At 42.8% G+C, this 16,634-nt stretch overlaps 1 non-coding gene across 1 annotated transcript; it reads right to left on the minus strand.

Moving 5' to 3' along the window:
• Positions 1-8,618: 8,618 nt before the first annotated feature.
• On the minus strand, positions 8,619-8,748 carry LOC138823477 (small nucleolar RNA SNORA61). Its single transcript, XR_011370827.1, has one exon. It is a non-coding gene; the product is annotated as a small nucleolar RNA SNORA61 (small nucleolar RNA).
• Positions 8,749-16,634: the final 7,886 nt, after the last annotated feature.

Raw genomic sequence — 16,634 nt, forward strand, 5'->3', positions numbered from 1 at the left:
TCCCTATTATCTCCAATTAACCACCAAAAAGCTGGAAGTGGAGATGTGGCTCAAGTGGTAAAGCATTAGCCTTGAACAAAAATCTCAGAGACAGAGCTCAGGCACACCTACATTTTCAAATGACTGTTTTGTGAAACACTGTGCAATATATGGTGAGTTGTTTAGAATCATGGGGTTAAATGCCCAAACTATGGTATTCTAAACCAAATACCATCAATTATTTTAGATATAAAAATCAAGTGCTTACAAATGGCAATTTAAATTTGTAATGTAATACATTTGAGCTTAGTCCTTAGACAAAAGTTTTATGTTGGGCTGGGAAGGTGGCTCAGTGGTAGAGCGCTTGCCTTGCATGCATGAGGCCCTGGGTTCGATTCCCCAGCACCACATAAGCAAAAAAAAAAAAAAAAAAGCCGGAAGTGGCACTGTGGCTCAAGTGGTAGAGCACTAGCCTTGAGCTGAAGAGCTGAGGGACAGCGCCCAGGCCCAGAGTTCAGGCCCCACAAAAAAAAAAAAAGTTTTATGTTTGTTCTTAAAAGTGTGGTATTATGAAAAAGAAGTAAAGTCCAACTGTTTAGACAGCCAAAAAGCAGATGAGACTCATGGACTCTGACCAGAACATTTTCCTGACGATTCTGACTTTTATATTGCAACAAGCATAAAAAGTCTATTCTTCTGTTGCTGTGGTTGTAAGTTGTATAAACATATGCTTTTTCATTTTTATATATTGACCCACCAAAGTCTATATTGAGGGTAATAGAATAAGAATTTATAAAGCGTTCATTAAAAATCACGAGAAAGTGAACACCATAAAACTGATTTAGGCTCAATGCCCAGAGAAATCTCATACTGAAATGTTCTTAACTTAAATATGTGCCCTAAAGCCACATATTAGTAAGCTTTTTATTTTATTGTCCTATCTATCTATCTATCTATCTATCTATCTATCTATCTATCTATCTATCTATCTATCTGTCTGTCTGTCTGTCTGTCTGTCTGTCTGTCTGTCTGTCTGTCTGTCTGTCTGTCTGTTTGTCTATCTATTTTGTGGTGCTTTTGTTCCGTCTCAGGGTCCAGAGCATGCTAGGCCAGCATTCTACCATTGAGCTGTTCTTTCACTTAGTCCCATATTAACTAGATGTCTTGGTGGATTGCAAGTTAACTCAGTGAAAGCAGATAAGCATATCACATCACTGGTACTGATTTACACTGGCTTGTAGAAAGGTTGTCCATATTAAAATGATTTTTTTTTTTTTTACTAAAATGATTTTGTAGTGGCGCTGTGGCTCAGTTGGTAGAATGCTTGCCTTGAGCTGAAGAGCTGAGGGACAGTGCCCAGGCCCAGAGTTCAAGCCCCGCGACAGACAAAAAATAAAAATAAAAAAAGAGTCTCAAGACTTTCTGGCCTGGGCTGGCTTTGAACCGTGATCCTCAGATCTCAGCCTCCTGAGTGGCTAAAATGATTTTGTATGCCAGTATAAGTCAATATATATGTTTGTAAATGTGCAATTAAAGATCATAGCCATGAGTCATCCCAGAAATGTGGGGAAAAAAAGAAATAGCGATATCTAGTAGGGAAAAAAAATTGTCACATGTTATAGCATATTGCTTCATATGCTAGGTGAAAAGTTGGCTTTGCATAGCAATTGTGGCCAAAATCTAGTGCAGCAATGAATTTTAGTTTATATATATATATATATATATGTATATATATGAAGTTTCATAAATATGTGTTTGCATAGAATTAATTTTTTTGTCAGTCATAGGGCTTGAACTCTTGACCTAGGCGCTGTCCCTCAGCTTTTCAGCTTAAGACAAGCACTCTACCACTTGAGCCACAGCACTACTTCTGGTTTTCTGGTGGTTAATTAGAGATAAGAGTCTCATGCATGGACTTTCCTGCCTGGGCTGGCTTTGAACCACCATCCTCAGATCTCAGCCTCCTAAGTAACTAGGATTATAGGCATGAGCCACCAGCGCCCAGCTAGAATTAAATTTTTTTTTTTTGGGGTCCCGGTCGTGGGGCCTGAACTCTGGGCCTGGGCGCTGTCCCTCAGCTCTTCAGCTCAAGGCTAGCACTCTACCACTTGAGCCACAGCGCCACTTCCGGCTTTTTTCTGTTTGCTTATGTGGTGCTGAGGAATCGAACCCAGGGCCTCGAGCATGCAAAGCAAGCGCTCTACCACTGAGCCACCTTCCCAGCCCCTAGAATTAAAATTTTTAATGAATTAAAAAAAAATCATGGCTTTCCAATCATTGGCTGGTCTTTGGCTTTTGAGTAAAACAGCTACAAAGTTCACTTCTGTGTTTTTCTCTGATTACTCAATACAAAATAAAAAAGGCTTAGCCAAGAGATGTGACAGAGAGACAACCTTTTTGGCAGACATTTTTGGCTCCTTTGGACAAGGCCACGGTATAACTTAGAAAAACTTCTGATAAGGGGAAGACACTACTTCCCACTTGCTGATGAAATCTAGTTTTTGTCTCTATTCATGGCTTCCTGGACTGTGAATGAATCCAGTGACCCTGGAGCCATGGAGGACCACTAATTCCTCGCCTGTAACTCTTTGCAAGCAGCCACCTTGGAGACTATCCCTGAGCAGGAACAAAGGGCTGTTGCAGAACTATGATTAGCAGATTAGTCATAAGAAAGGCTGACTGTAATCCTAGCTACTCAGGAGGCTGTGATCTGAGGATCGCGGTTCAAAGCCAGCCCGGGCAGGAGAGACCATGAGACTCTTATCTCCAATAAACCACCAGAAAACCGGAAGTGGTGCTGTAGCTCAAGTGGTAGAGCATTCGCCTTGAGCTGAAGAGCTGAGGGACAGTGCCCAGGCCCTGAGCTGAAGAGCTGAGGGACAGTGCCCAGGCCCAGAGTTCAAGCCCCATGACCAACCAAAGAAAAAAAAAAAGAAAGGCTGACACTCTAAATCCTACAACCCCTGTACTTGAAAGACACACTTGGAGAGTATGACCATTAACCCCAAATCTGCATATCTCTGCATAGTTCTTCCTTCTCCCCCTCCCCATGACATGAAGATATTACACACATAAATTTGGAGATATAGGTAAATGTGTATCTGTACATTTCTGTTTTTTATTGGTCAGTTGTGAGGCTTGAACTCAGGGCCTGAGCACTGTCCCTGAGCCTGTTTGTGCTCCAGGCTAGCGCTCTACCCTTTGAGCCACAGCACCACTTTTAGTTTTTGAATGGTTGACTAGAGATAAGAGTCTCACAGGAACTTTTCTGCCCAAGCTGACTTCCAGCCATGATCCTCAGATCTTAGCCTCCTGAGTAGCTAGGATTATAGACATGAAGTACCAGAGCTGGGCTTCGTTTTGTTGTTTTGTTTGGGGCTGGAGCTTGAACTAGGATCTGGGTGCTATCCCCATAGTTTTTTATTTTTGTGGATCAAGGGGCTTGAACTCTGGGTATGGGTGCTGTCCCTCAGCTCTTCAGCTCAAGGCTAGTGCTCTACCACTTCTGGTTTTCTGGGGGTTAATTGGAAATAAGAGTCTCACAGAATTTCCTGCCTGGGCTGGCTTTGAACCACAATCCTCAAATCTCAGCCTCTGAGTAGCTACAATTACAGGCGTGAGCCACCAGTGCCTGGCAATTACTTAGTTTTTTGCTTGAGGCTAGTTCTCTACTTTGAGCCATAGCTTCGCTCTTGGTGTTTTGGTGATTAGTTAGAGATAGGAGTTTCATAAACTTTCCTGCTCAGGTTGGCTTTGAACTGCTCTACTCAGATTTCAGCCTCCTGAGTAGCTAGAATTACAGGCATGAGCTACAGGCACCTGGCATGTTTTTCTTTCTGTGGACCTGTGCTTTAACAGCTTTTTAAGGGGCTCTAGATGAAATGATAGCTTAGGAGTTGAGGCTCAGAAAGATTTTTGCTGGATTGCTGGCTGCCCTCTATACTAGCTGGGTGATCCTCAAACTCACTGTTCTTTGAGCCCTAATTTTCTTATTTAGTACATAGGAACAAAAGTGTCTAGTTTGTTGTGAGCATTGAGAATATGTTAGTGTATCTGATGTAAAGGAGCCCTCTGTCAAAATTGCTCTACCTCCCGGTCTCCTTTCTCTCCATGCTCCAACAGTTTTGTCTTTCTTTATCTCTTTGTTTATCTCTTATTCCAGTAGATAATCTGCATTTCCTTGGGGAGGGGGATATATGTTTTAAAATATTTTAATTAAGTAATTTTTGTTCCAGTCTTGGGGCTTGAACTCAGGCCGTGGGTGCTGTTTCTGAATTTCTTTTGCTAAAGGCTAGTGCTCTACCACTGGAACCACAGATCCACTTCCAGCTTTTTTTTTTTTTTTTTTTGCAGTTTATTGGAGATAAGAGTCTCACAGACTTTCCTGCCTAGGCTGGCTTTGAGATGGAGGAGAAAGAAAAGGAGACTGAGACAGAGACAGAGACAGGGAAGGAGAAGGAGGAGACAAGAGAAAGCCAGACTCGGATAGCTCACACCTGTAGTAATCCTAGCTACTCAGGAGGCTGAAATCCAAGGATCATGTTCCAAAATCAGCTTGGGCAAGAAACTCTGTGAGACTCTTCTGTCCAATTAACCAGCAGAAAGCCAGAAGTGGAGGTGTAGCTCAAGTGGTAGAGCACCAGAGTGAAAAAGCTAAAGGACAGGGCTGGGAAGGTGGCTCAGTGGTAGAGTGCTTGCCTTGCATGCATGAGGCCCTGAGTTCGATTCCTCAGCACCACATAAGCAGGAAAAAAGGCCGGAAGTGGCAATGTGGCTCACAAGTGGTAGAGCGCTAGCCTTGAGCTGAAGAGCTGAGGGACAGCGCCCAGGCCAGAGTTCAGGCCCCACGACTGGACCCCCCCCCCAAAAAAAAAAAAAAAGCTAAAGGACAGTGTCCAGGACCTGAGCTCAAGTGCTAATACCAGCACCAAAAAAAAAAGTGGGGGGACAGGAAACCTTGAGCAGAAGGTACTTTGGTTGCTTTTGTTCATTTGGGTTTTTGTTCTTGTTGTTTCCTTTGTTCTAGTACTAGAACTACTGCTTGAACTCAAGAACTTGCAGGTGTGTGTGTGTGTGTGTGTTGCTCCTGGGACTTTACTCAGGGCCTGGGTGCTATCTCCGAGCTTCATTTGCTAAAGGCTAGTTCGTGCTCCACAGTGCCACTTACAGCTTTTTCAGAATAGTTTATTGGAGATAAGAGGCTCATGGAGTTTCCTGCCTGGGCTGACTTTGAAGCACAACGCTTAGATCTCCCCATCCTGGGTAGCTAGGTGTTTTTGTTTAAGTCTGGAGCTCTGCTACTTGAGCCACAGCTCCACTTCTGCCTTTTTGCTGGTTAATTGGATATAAGTGTCTCACAGATTTCTCTACCTCAGCTAACTGTGAACTGTGATCCTCAAATCTCAGCCTCCTTAATTGTAACCCCTCTATACAGTATTTTCACAATTAAAAAAAAAATCTCAGCCTCCTGAGTAGCTAGGGTTACAGGTGTGAGCCTCTGACACCAGGCATGATTTTTTTTTTAAATCTAATTCTGAAATCTGGTGATCTCAACACTCAGCATCTCTTACATAATTGTTTAAAAATTGTAATGGAGGCAGGGTGCTGGTGGATCACACCTGTAATCCTTGCTACTAAAGAGGCTGAGATCTGAGGATCCCCATTCAAAGCCAGCCCAGGTAGGAAAGTCCATGAGATTCTTTTTTTTTTTTTTTTTTTTGTCGGTCGTGGGGCTTGAACTCTGGGCCTGGGCGCTGTCCCTCAGCTCTTCAGCTCAAGGCAAGCGCTCTACCACTTGAGCTACAGCGCCACTTCCGGTTTTCTGGTGGTTTATTGGAGATAGGAGTCTCACGGTCTCTCCTGCCCGGGCTGGCTTTGAACCGCGATCCTCAGATCTCAGCCTCCTGAGTAGCTAGGATTACAGGCGTGAGCCACCAGCGCCCGGCTCCATGAGATTCTTATCCCCAATAAACCACCAAAAAACTGGAAGTGGCACTGTGCTTCAAATGGTAGAGCTCTAGCCTTGAGCTAAAGAGCTCAGGGACAGTGGCCCAGGTCCAGAGTTCAAGTCCCAGGACCCCCAAAAGAAATAAATAAAAATTAATAGATTTCTTTCCCCCATAGACATCTACCTGGATCCTTTCCCTAAATTTGCAAACAACTTTACACAGTATCTCTGAGGGAAGGCAGGAAGAGCTTCTTACTGGTGGAAGCAAAAAACAATGCAGTTGGTATGAGAATCAGCCAATCAGAAGCTCCCGATGTGATACTGGATTGAATTCAACCAACCAAGTGCTCCCAGTGGGATGGGACCAAGAGATGAAGCAGACTAAAAATCAGATAGAATACCACACCCACCTCACAGTACTACAGAGGCCCACATGCCTAGGGGTAGCCAGTGGCCATGAGCCAGCATTCAGTGTAGCCAGAGCTCAGGGATCTTGCTCACCATTCAGGCTTTGCAGAAGATGCCTCCTCACTCAAGGTAATCTCATCCAAGCTTCTTGCTCCCAAAGGCTTCTCTAGAGATTCATTTCATAGCATGGTTTTGCGAGTGTGTGTGTGTGTATGTGTGTGTGTTGGGGGTGGGGTGTTGGGCTCAGGGGTACATGCATATGTGTGTCCATACTGGGACTTGAAATTAGAACCTGGGAAACATGTTTGTTCTTTTTTTTCTGCTCAAGGCTAGTGCTCTACCCCTTAAACCACACCTCAATTTCTGGCTTTTTGGAGACCAGTTAGAAATAAGGGTCTCAAGGTCTCCCCCTCCCCCCCACTTGGGTTTGAACCATAATTAATCTCACTCCTGAGTAGCTAGGATTACAGGCCTGAGCCACTGGTACCTGACTTTCTACTAGCTGTTTATAATGGTCCATGCCCGATGTTACTCCTTAGAAAATGTCCGAAGTGCAAGACTCAGATCCCTTGCAATCAAGCTTGTTTCCAGTGAACCTAATGACCCTCACCTAAATTGTTAGCATTCTTGTGTGAAATCCTCAGTTGTATAAACATGAAATGGAATCTCACTTTAATCTTGTCTTCGTGAGCTCCCAGGGCTACAAATGTGTCGTGGCAGATATCTAGCCTGCAGAGTGTTGGTAGAGAACGAGAGGGCTGTGTGGGCATTTTTGGAGTGCCACATCCAGCGGTGAATGCAGCTGTGTTGACCACACGAGAGAGGAGGGTGTGGACCTGCAGGGCTCACACAAGGAAGGAGAAAGCGATCCTTTGCACAACTGGTATACAAGTAATCCTAGCTACACAGAAGGCTGAGATCTGAGGATCATAGTTCACAGCCAGTGGACGTAGAGATATCTGTGAGACACTTATCTCCAATTAATCAGCAAAAAGCCAGAAGTGGAGATGTGGCTCAAGTGGTAGAGCACCAGCCTTGAGCAAAAAAGGCAAGCAATAATGCAAGCCCGCCAGGTGCTGGTGGTTCAAGCCTGTAATCCTAGCTACTCAGGAGGGAGAGATCTGAGGATTGTGGTTCTAAGGTAGCCCTGGCAGGAATGTCCATGAGCTTCTTATCTCCAATAAACTACTTAGAAAAAAGCTATAAGTGGCACTGTGGTACAAAGAGGTAGAGCGCTAGCCTTGAGCAAATGAAGCTCAGAGATAGCACCCAGGCTCTGAGTTCAAGCCCCAGCACCACACACACACACACACACACACACACACACACACACACACACACACACAGTACAAGCCCCAACAAGAACAAAATAAAAGCAACCAAAAAAAGAATGCACAAACTCCCTTCTGCTTAAGGTTTCCTGTCTCCTTCTCTACCTCCTCTTCCTATTCTTTCTCCTCCTCCTCCTACTTCTCCTTCTGTGCTGGTATTAGCACTTGAACTCAGGGCCTGGACATGGTCCTTTAGCTTTTTTGTTCAAGGCTAGTGCTCTACCACTTAAGCCATACTTCCACTTCTGATTTTCTAGTGGTTAATTGGACATAAGAGTCTCACAGAAGGGGGCTGCTTGCCTTGCATGGATGAGGCCCTGGGTTCCATTCCTCAGCACCATATAAGTAGAAAAATCCTGAAGTGGCGCTGTGGCTCAAGCGGTAGAGTGCTAGCCTTGAGCTGAATTGCTGAGGGACAGCGCCCAGACCCAGAGTTCAGGCCCCATGACCAGCAAAAAATAAACAACAAAACAAACAAACCAAAAACCAAAGATTCTCACAGAGGTTCTTGTCCAGGCAGCTTCAAAACATGACCCGCAGCCTCTTAAGTAGCTAGGATTATAGGCATGAACCACCAATGTCCTTTCTTGGCTCTTTCTTGTCTCCTCCTTTTCCGTCTCCTCTTCCTTTCCCCTCCTTCTGAGTTCAAGCCCAGCTTGGGACTGGGTGCTATCCCTCAACTTTTTTTCCCCTCAAGGTTAGCAGTGTAGCACTTGGACCACCATTCCACTTGCAGCTTTAAAAGAAAAATGATTTTATTTTAAGTTTTTTCCCGTCCTGGGGCTTGAACTCAGGGCCTTGGCACTGTCTCTGAGCTTCTTTTGCTGAAGCCTAGCACTCTGCGCCACTTCACCCTTTTCTGTTTATGTGGTACTGAGGAATTGAACCCAGGGCTTTATGCATGCTAGACAAGCACTCTACCACTAACCCACATTCCCAGCTGCCTCCTTTTTAACTGTTTGAAACAAGCCCTCCTGCTATGCCAGACTGCAGTGCAGTGTATGAGCAAGCTTAACTATTACTTTCCCTCCTTTACAGCCACCTAGACCAGCATTCAGATCTGATAGGAAAGGGAAGAAGGTTACTTTCTGCTTTTTGATTGTTAAGTGTAGCTTGAACATCCTTGTTGGGGCTGGATTCAAACTTCTATACTTAGATCTTATCTTTCTGAGTAGTTAGGATTATAAGCACGAGCCACCAGTGTTGGCTTTCCTTTTTTGTTGTTGGCTTTCCTTTTTTGTTGTTGGTCATGGGGCTTGAACTCAGGGCCTTGGTGCTGTCCCTGAGATTTTTCACTCAAGCTTTGTGCTCTACCACTTTGAGCCACAGCTCCACTTCCAGTTTTCTGGTGATTAATTGGAGATAAGAGTCTTACAGACTTTCCTGCCTGTGCTGGCTTTGAACTGAGATCCTCAGATCTCAGCATCCTGAGTAGTGAGGATTACAGGCCTGAGCCCCAGGCACCCAGCTACTATCTTCTTAAAGGTTTTCTCAAATCCTTGTCAACAGGAAGATCTTGCTTTATTTTCTAATTATTGGCTTTCAGCCATCAAACTATTTTGGTACCCTTCCTCAACATGGATTGAGAGAAGGCTTTTAAAGATAGGGCTTCTTTGGGGATTATTAAATATAGTTTTTAATCTGTTTTACTTGATTTTTATTTTAGTAATACCCAAAGGAGTCTTCATGCATGAATAAGCCTGAAATGATAAAAGCTTGGAATAATTGTATTTTAGGGGAAATAGGTCAATTCACAGTTACCATTTAAAAATATATATAGCTTTTTTTCTTGGTCATCAAAACCACTACTCAGTCATTGATGCATTCATTCTATGTGTTTTTTTTTTTTGGGGGGGGTCCGGTTGTGGGGCCTGAACTCTGGGCCTGGGCACTGTCCCTCAGCTCTTCAGCTCAAGGCTAGCGCTCTACCACTTGAGCCACAGGCCACAGTGCCACTTCCGGCTTTTTCCTTTTTGCTTATGTGGTGCTAAGGAATAGAACCCAGGGCCTCATGCATGCAAGGCAAGCGCTCTACCACTAAGCCACCTTCCCAGCCCCCATCCTATGTGTTTTTAACTTGCTATTAATGGTTAGAGATGTCGTTTGGGGGTAGTTATTTTTGGTGTATGTGCCAGTAATGATGCTGGGACTTGAACTAAGGGCCAGGGTATTCTTTCTTAGCTTTTTCACTCAAGGCTGGCTCTTCACCATTTGAGCCACCTCTCCACTTTCCGCTTTTTGTTGTTGATTGATTAGAGATAAGAGTCTCATGGGCTTTCATGCCTAGGCTGGTTGGGAATGTTGGTCCTCAGATCTCATCCCCCCTGAGGACTTATGATTACAGGCATGAATCGTTGGAGCTCAGCTTGAAGAAAATAAACTTCAGACTAAAGCACACAGAGTTGTGGGGCCAACATTTCACCATCACATCAGCTGATTTGAGAGCCTAAGCCATACACAGTCTCGCCGTATTGTGAACCTTGACTCTTGAACATCAATGCACAGGAACCCCACTTTTGCTTCCTCTCCTACCCAGCCAGTTGCCTTGGACCATTGAGGGGGTTATGAGATGCTGCTGCCCCCTGGTGGTCAATATATGTAACTAATATCTGCCCCAAAGTTACTCAGGGACATCTTAGAGAGTTCAGTTTGGCTCTGCTCTCTTCAATATAAACATTTATTGAGTTTACAAAAAGTCCAAGCATTGTGACAATTACTCAGGGGACTGACCTGTCTCTACGTACTTTCCCTTTGTGTTTTTCTGTTTGCAGCTCGTTTGATTTCATTTCATGCAATTGTTTTCTTGGGATTCATTTTTTTTCTTTTTTTAAAAATTATTATTGTGAAAATACCATACAGAGGGGTTACAATGACATGGGCAAGATAGTGAGTACATTTCTTATCAAGCATTGTTGCCTCCTCCTTTGTTTCCCTCATACCATCCCTTCCCCTCTCCACCCCCACACCTCCCTTCCCCCCCACCCCCCACCTCCCCCACCGGGATTCATTTTCTTTAACCCTCTCTAACCCCCTTTCTTAGTTTTTGCTTGACTCCTTGGTCTTAGGTTCCATCTGTGCACCTGTGATGACATTAGTTATGATTGTAAAGCAAAACAAATCTACTGTTAAGCTTTTTTTTTGTGCTGTAGCAGGACTTTAACTCAGAGCTTTGCACTCTTGTTCAGCTTTTTTGCTCATGGCTGGTACTTGACCACTTGAGCCAAGCTTCTAGTCCAGCATTTTGATGGTTAATCTGAGATGAAGCTTCAATGGATTAGTTAGGTTTACAGGCATGGGCCATGGGCTCCTGGTTATAACCCTCTGTGGAACTTTTTCTTTTTCTTTTTTCTTTCTTTGTCAGTCATGGGGATTGAACTCAGGGCCAGGATGCTGTCCTTGAACTTTTTGGCTCAAGTCTAGTGCCCTACCACTTTGCAACACAGCTCCATTTTTGGTTTTCTGGTTATTAATTGGAGATAAGAGTCTCATGGACTTGCCTGCCTAGGCTGGCTTCAAACTGTGATCCTCAGATCTCACCCTCCTGAGTAGGTAGGATTATAGACCTGAGCCACCAGCGCTGGCTTCTACAGGATTTATGAATGCTCAGAGTTCTGCAACATTCTGCTTTCTCTTTTAATTCATTGTCTCAGTGGTTTTCATCTACTTTTCCTGAGGCACTAACATTAAATAAAAAGATTTCTTCTACTCTGTTTTCAATTTTCTAGAAATAAAGCACATTGATTTTTTTTTTTACTATTTTTATCACAAAAAGAGACCATTCCTCCTTATTGTGTGTTAAATAAGCTTCTTTAAGATTATTTGTGAATATAATCATTAGTAATAAAAGTGTTTTTAAAGGAAAATTTATTCTGATTTCAAACAAGTAGCTTAAAAGCTTTTGAAATATGGTCTACTTCAACATGACAATTTTCTGCAATTGAAAATCCAGATAAATCAGGGGCTATTTGTTTATAATAAAAAGATGTGCTATTCCATGGAAGAATTTATTGTGCAATTTCTAAATAACATGAGTTTTTTTCAATGCATTTAAATTGTGATTCAATTTATAGCATTTAGAAGCAGATGTAGTTATAAATCTAGCAGAGAAAAACAGAGAGAAGCACAAAAATTCAAAGGGTTTAGAAGAATGTTCTGATTTTAGAGTCTGTCCACCAAGTGTGTATACTTTGTCTTCAGTCAAAATGGTTGTGAAGACTTATTACAGTAGGAAACATGTAACCTTCAAATAAATTCTTAGCGTTCTTTGTGAGATGGCTAAGTTAAAGGGTATAGGCATTTGTAATTTGTGTGTGTCCATTTTGGGGCTTGAACTCAGGACCTGCACATGGTCCCTGAGCTTTTTGCTCAAGATTAGCCCTCTATTACCTGAGCCATAGCTCTACTTCTGGCTTTTTGGTGGCTGCCTGGGCTGTCTTCGAACCTTGATCCTTAGAACCTCTACCTTTTGAGCAGCTAAGATTACAGGGTGAGGCATCAGTATTAGGCGATAATTTTGATAGATAAAGCCAAATTTCCCTCCACACAGATTATGTGAATCATATGTCTAATTTTTTTAACATCCAAAGACATCATTCTTGTTGTTTACAGAGTCATCACTTGCCAGATTTATCCACATGATTTGAGCTTCTGGAGTTCTTCATTCTTTTGTTTCTTCTAGGACTGAGATAGAACCATTTTCTATTTATTTATTTACTTATTTTACTTTGGACAGTGCTGGGTAGATCTCAACGTCTCTGGCATGGTTAGGCCTATATGTTACCACTGAATTACAACACAGGCATCCTTTGAAGAGAAGCTTTGGCTTGCTGAGAGGCCAACAATAATGGTATTTCTGTAGTCCCAGTTACTGAGGAGGTGAACGTAGGAAGGATCATGATTTGTGAGGTCAGTTCAGGCAAAGAAAACAGAAAGCTAGTCTTAGCTATGTGGGCAGCATAGATGCAAAGATCAGAGTTTAAAGCCAGCCTCAGGCAAAAAGGTGAGAACTGATCTTTAAAAAAAATGCTGGAAACTTCGCTCAAGTAGTAAAGCACCTGGCTAGCAAGTATTAGACTCTGAGACCAAACCTAGTCAACAACAGGAAGAAAGAAAGAGAAATTTGCTGAGGACATTTGGGAGTACTGACTTTTATGATCTAAGCGATCTTCTTTTGGCTTGATCACTGCAAGGGAAAGAAACAGGGGAGTTTTCTGGCTTTGTTTCTGTTTTCATGTTCTCTCTCTTATTACTGTTGTTCTTTGACCATAAAGGGAGAATTGGGCCCAATAGGATAACGTACAGATAGTTTGATTAAAACAACAGTAGCATAGTATTGTGGTGTGTGTGTGTGTGTGTGTGACTCATAAAATTAGATCCTTTAGAGACTGCCACAATATATAAAAGTTACTGTAAAGAAGCTATTGCTAAAGATCTCTTGAAAAGCAATTTATACTTTAGTGTGTTCAGAATTGGTCATATACATTCCACACAGGAAGACCTGGTTCTTGGAAAAGGGAGTTTCCAGAACCTGTATTTGTAAGTGTTGGTGGCTTCCTATCTAGTGTGGAGCATCTTATTTCTTTGAACCATTTAGTTACACTTGTTCATAATGGACCCCTGATTCAGATTTCTGAAACGAACTTGCCTCTGATATTGTGTCTATATCAGAAAAGGAAAGTCGGGAGCTGGTGGCTCACACCTGTAATCCTAGCTACTTAGGAAGCTGAGACCAGAAAAGTGGCAGTTTGAAGTTAGACAGGAGGAAACATTCCTGAGACTCCAGTTAACCAGCAAAGTGATGGACTAGATGAAGGGCTCAAATAGAAGAGTACAAACCAAGTGAACAAGAAAGCTCAATAAGTTTGAAGCTATGAATTCAAGCTCCGTATTGGCTAAAAAAGAATAAACAACAAACATGCTGGGTGCTGGTGGCTCACTCCTGCAATCCTAAATACTCAGGAGGCTGAGATCTGAGGATCATCACTCAAACTCAGCCGAGGTAGAAAAGTCCATGAGTCTTCTATCTGCAGTTAACCACCAGAAAACTGGAAGTGAAGCTGTGGCTCAAAGCGGTAGAGTGCTAGTCTTGACCAGAAAAAAAAAAAGCTCAGGGACAGTTCTCAGGCTCTGAGTTCAAGACCAAGACCCATGCAACAAACAAACAAACAAAAAAGGAAATGAAAACTTAAATGGAAGGTCATCAATGAAGTCAGGGCCTTATTACCATTTGGAAGAAACTGAGAAACATGAAGTACTCAGTGTAAAAAAAAAAATTGTGTATATGGAGTTTTAGGTATGTAACCTAGGGCATCACACATACTTGGTATATTGGTTGTATCACGAGTTATATCCACAACGCTAAAAGTTGTTATTAATAGTTGTTTTGAATGATTTAGTTTAGGAGAATGTATTTTATTATTTATGAAACCTCTGGGGAGAGAGAAAAGTTGTGTGTAATAATCTCACTGGGAGAGACTTGATTTAAAAATATGATCCTAAGCCGAAAAAGACAATTTTGTGAGATAACTATAAATGCAAGGCATACTTTGGTAGTACTGTAGACCTAACACAGTGACATTCACCTTCAAAGAACTCCTCCATGTGCTGATAAAATAGAATAAATATTTGCTAACATGTAGAGCTGAGTGCTAAAGAAAGAAACAGCCAGAGAAATCTCCAGAAGGGAAAGCTGGAGCACTAAGCACATGGCCCAGAGTAGCAACCCCAAGAGATCCTGAGACTATGGGGATGTGGGTTTCAGGAAGCAATGAAACCGGGCCTTGAAATGGTGTTGACCGGAGATCGGAGCTGATCCCCACACAGATCTGAGGCCCAAAAGGCTGTATTCACAGTGGAGAAAGATGACGGAAAATCACCAGTCCCAGGAAAGGACTGAGACTTAAATTCTTGGCTTTGGAATACCTGAAGAGTAGATTTGCTGTGACAGACTCCCACTAAAAGCATCACTTAATTTTTTTCTTCAGAGAGATAGAAACTGTGCTCTGACAAACAATCAAGTTATAAAAATAAGTAGAGGCTGGGAAGGTGGCTCAGTGGTAGAGTCTTTGTCTCTCAGCACCACATGAACAGAAAAAGCCAGAAGTGGTGCTGTGGCTCAAATAGTACAGCGCTAGCCTTGAGCTGAAGAGCTGAGGGACAGCACCCAGGCCCAGAGTTCAAGCCCCACAACCGACTAAAAAAAAAGTAAGTAGGCCTCAGGGCTGGTGGCCCATGCCTGTGATTGTAGCTACTCAGGACACAGAGAATCTGAGGATTGCAGTTCAAAGCCAGCCTGGGCAGTAAAGGCCATTGAGACTCTTATCTCCAGTTAACCACAAGAAAACTGGAGTGGCACTGTGGTGCAAAGTGGTAGAGCGCTAGCCTTGGGGACAGAGCCCAGGCCTGAGTTCAAGCCCCCTGGCTGGGAAAAAAAAAAGAAACAAAGCAAAGAAATGGATACATTTTGGGCCAAATCTAAAAGACATTAACTGACGAGAAAAAAATAGCAATAGCCAATTTGAAGGTATAAACTGAATGTCAGAACTAAATTACTGGTTAAAATAAAAAAGAATTGCGCCGGGCGCTGGTGGCTCACGCCTGTAATCCTAGCTACTCAGGAGGCTGAGATCTGAGGATCGCGGTTCAAAGCCAGCCCAGGCAGGAGAGACGGTGAGACTCCTATCTCCAATAAACCACCAGAAAACCGGAAGTGGCTCTGTAGCTCAAGTGGTAGAGCGCTAGCCTTGAGCTGAAGAACTGAGGGACAGCGCCCAGGCCCAAAGTTCAAGCCCCACGACCGACCAAAAAAAAAAAAGAAAGAATTGTGTTTTAGAAGTCATAGGAGTTTTCAAATACTTATAGTCTGACAAAGGGGAATGATTGACTCACAAATAAAATCTATAGCAGAGTGATAATTACTATCAGTCACCAATCATCTATGGATGTGCCAGACATTCTGCTATAAATTTCCCATGAACTAGCTAGTGAATCCTATTAACCAAATCAAGTAAGAATTATGATTATCTCCACTCCACAGATAGAGACACTGAGGCCGAGTAATTTACAACTTGCACTAGAAGCAGAGCACACTCTATTATAACTCCAAACTGGATCTTTACTTAGAACACAAGTCTGTACATGGATGATCATTAAAATAATACATATAAAACCATGTGGGGTTCATCTACCCAGAGCATTCAAGCCAAGATACAGTAAAGACACTTGCAGATCCATATTCATTGCTGCACTAGTCACAATAACCAAGGTACAGATGCCCTACAATAGATAGTGGACCCCAAAAAAATGGGGTACCTATACACAATGGAATTTTACCCATCCATAAGAAAGAATAAGATTATGTCATTTGCAGGGAAATGGACAGGTCTAGAACAAATCATGGTAAGGGAGGCAAGCCAAGCTCAGGGAGACAAATAGGATATATTTTTTTTTTCCTCACATGTGGAAGGTAGATCCAAAATACAACTGGACATGACTAAACAGGACTCTAGGTTTTCACACACAGTCAGACTAAAGGAGGATATTTGTAGTGAAGAACCCAAAGGCATAACTCCTGTGAACACTTAAAACATTACTAATCGAAATGAACTCCAGGAAATGGAAACATGTTTTTTGTTTTTGTCTTTGTTGGTTGTAGGGCTTGAACTCTGGGCCTGGGTACTGTCACTTAGCTCTTCAACTCAAAGTGAGCACTCTACCACTTGAGCTACAGTACCACTTCTGGTTTTCTGGTGGTTTATTGGAGAGAAGAGTCTCACAGACTTTCCTGCCCAGGCTGGCTTTGAACAGAGATCCTCAGATCTCAGCCTCCTGAGTAGCTAGGATTACAGATGTGAGCCACCGGTGTCTAGCTACCTGTTTCTTTGTTGTTGCTGTTGTTGTTTTCATCATTTTTTTAGGGGGGCTTAGGGGTGCCAAAGGGAAGTACAGAAAGGGAGGGAAGAAAAATGAGC

The sequence above is a fragment of the Dipodomys merriami genome, unplaced genomic scaffold (genome assembly GCF_024711535.1).
Source record: "Dipodomys merriami isolate MVZ:Mamm:240054 unplaced genomic scaffold, mDipMer1.0.p SCAF_12, whole genome shotgun sequence".
Taxonomy (NCBI): domain Eukaryota; kingdom Metazoa; phylum Chordata; class Mammalia; order Rodentia; family Heteromyidae; genus Dipodomys; species Dipodomys merriami.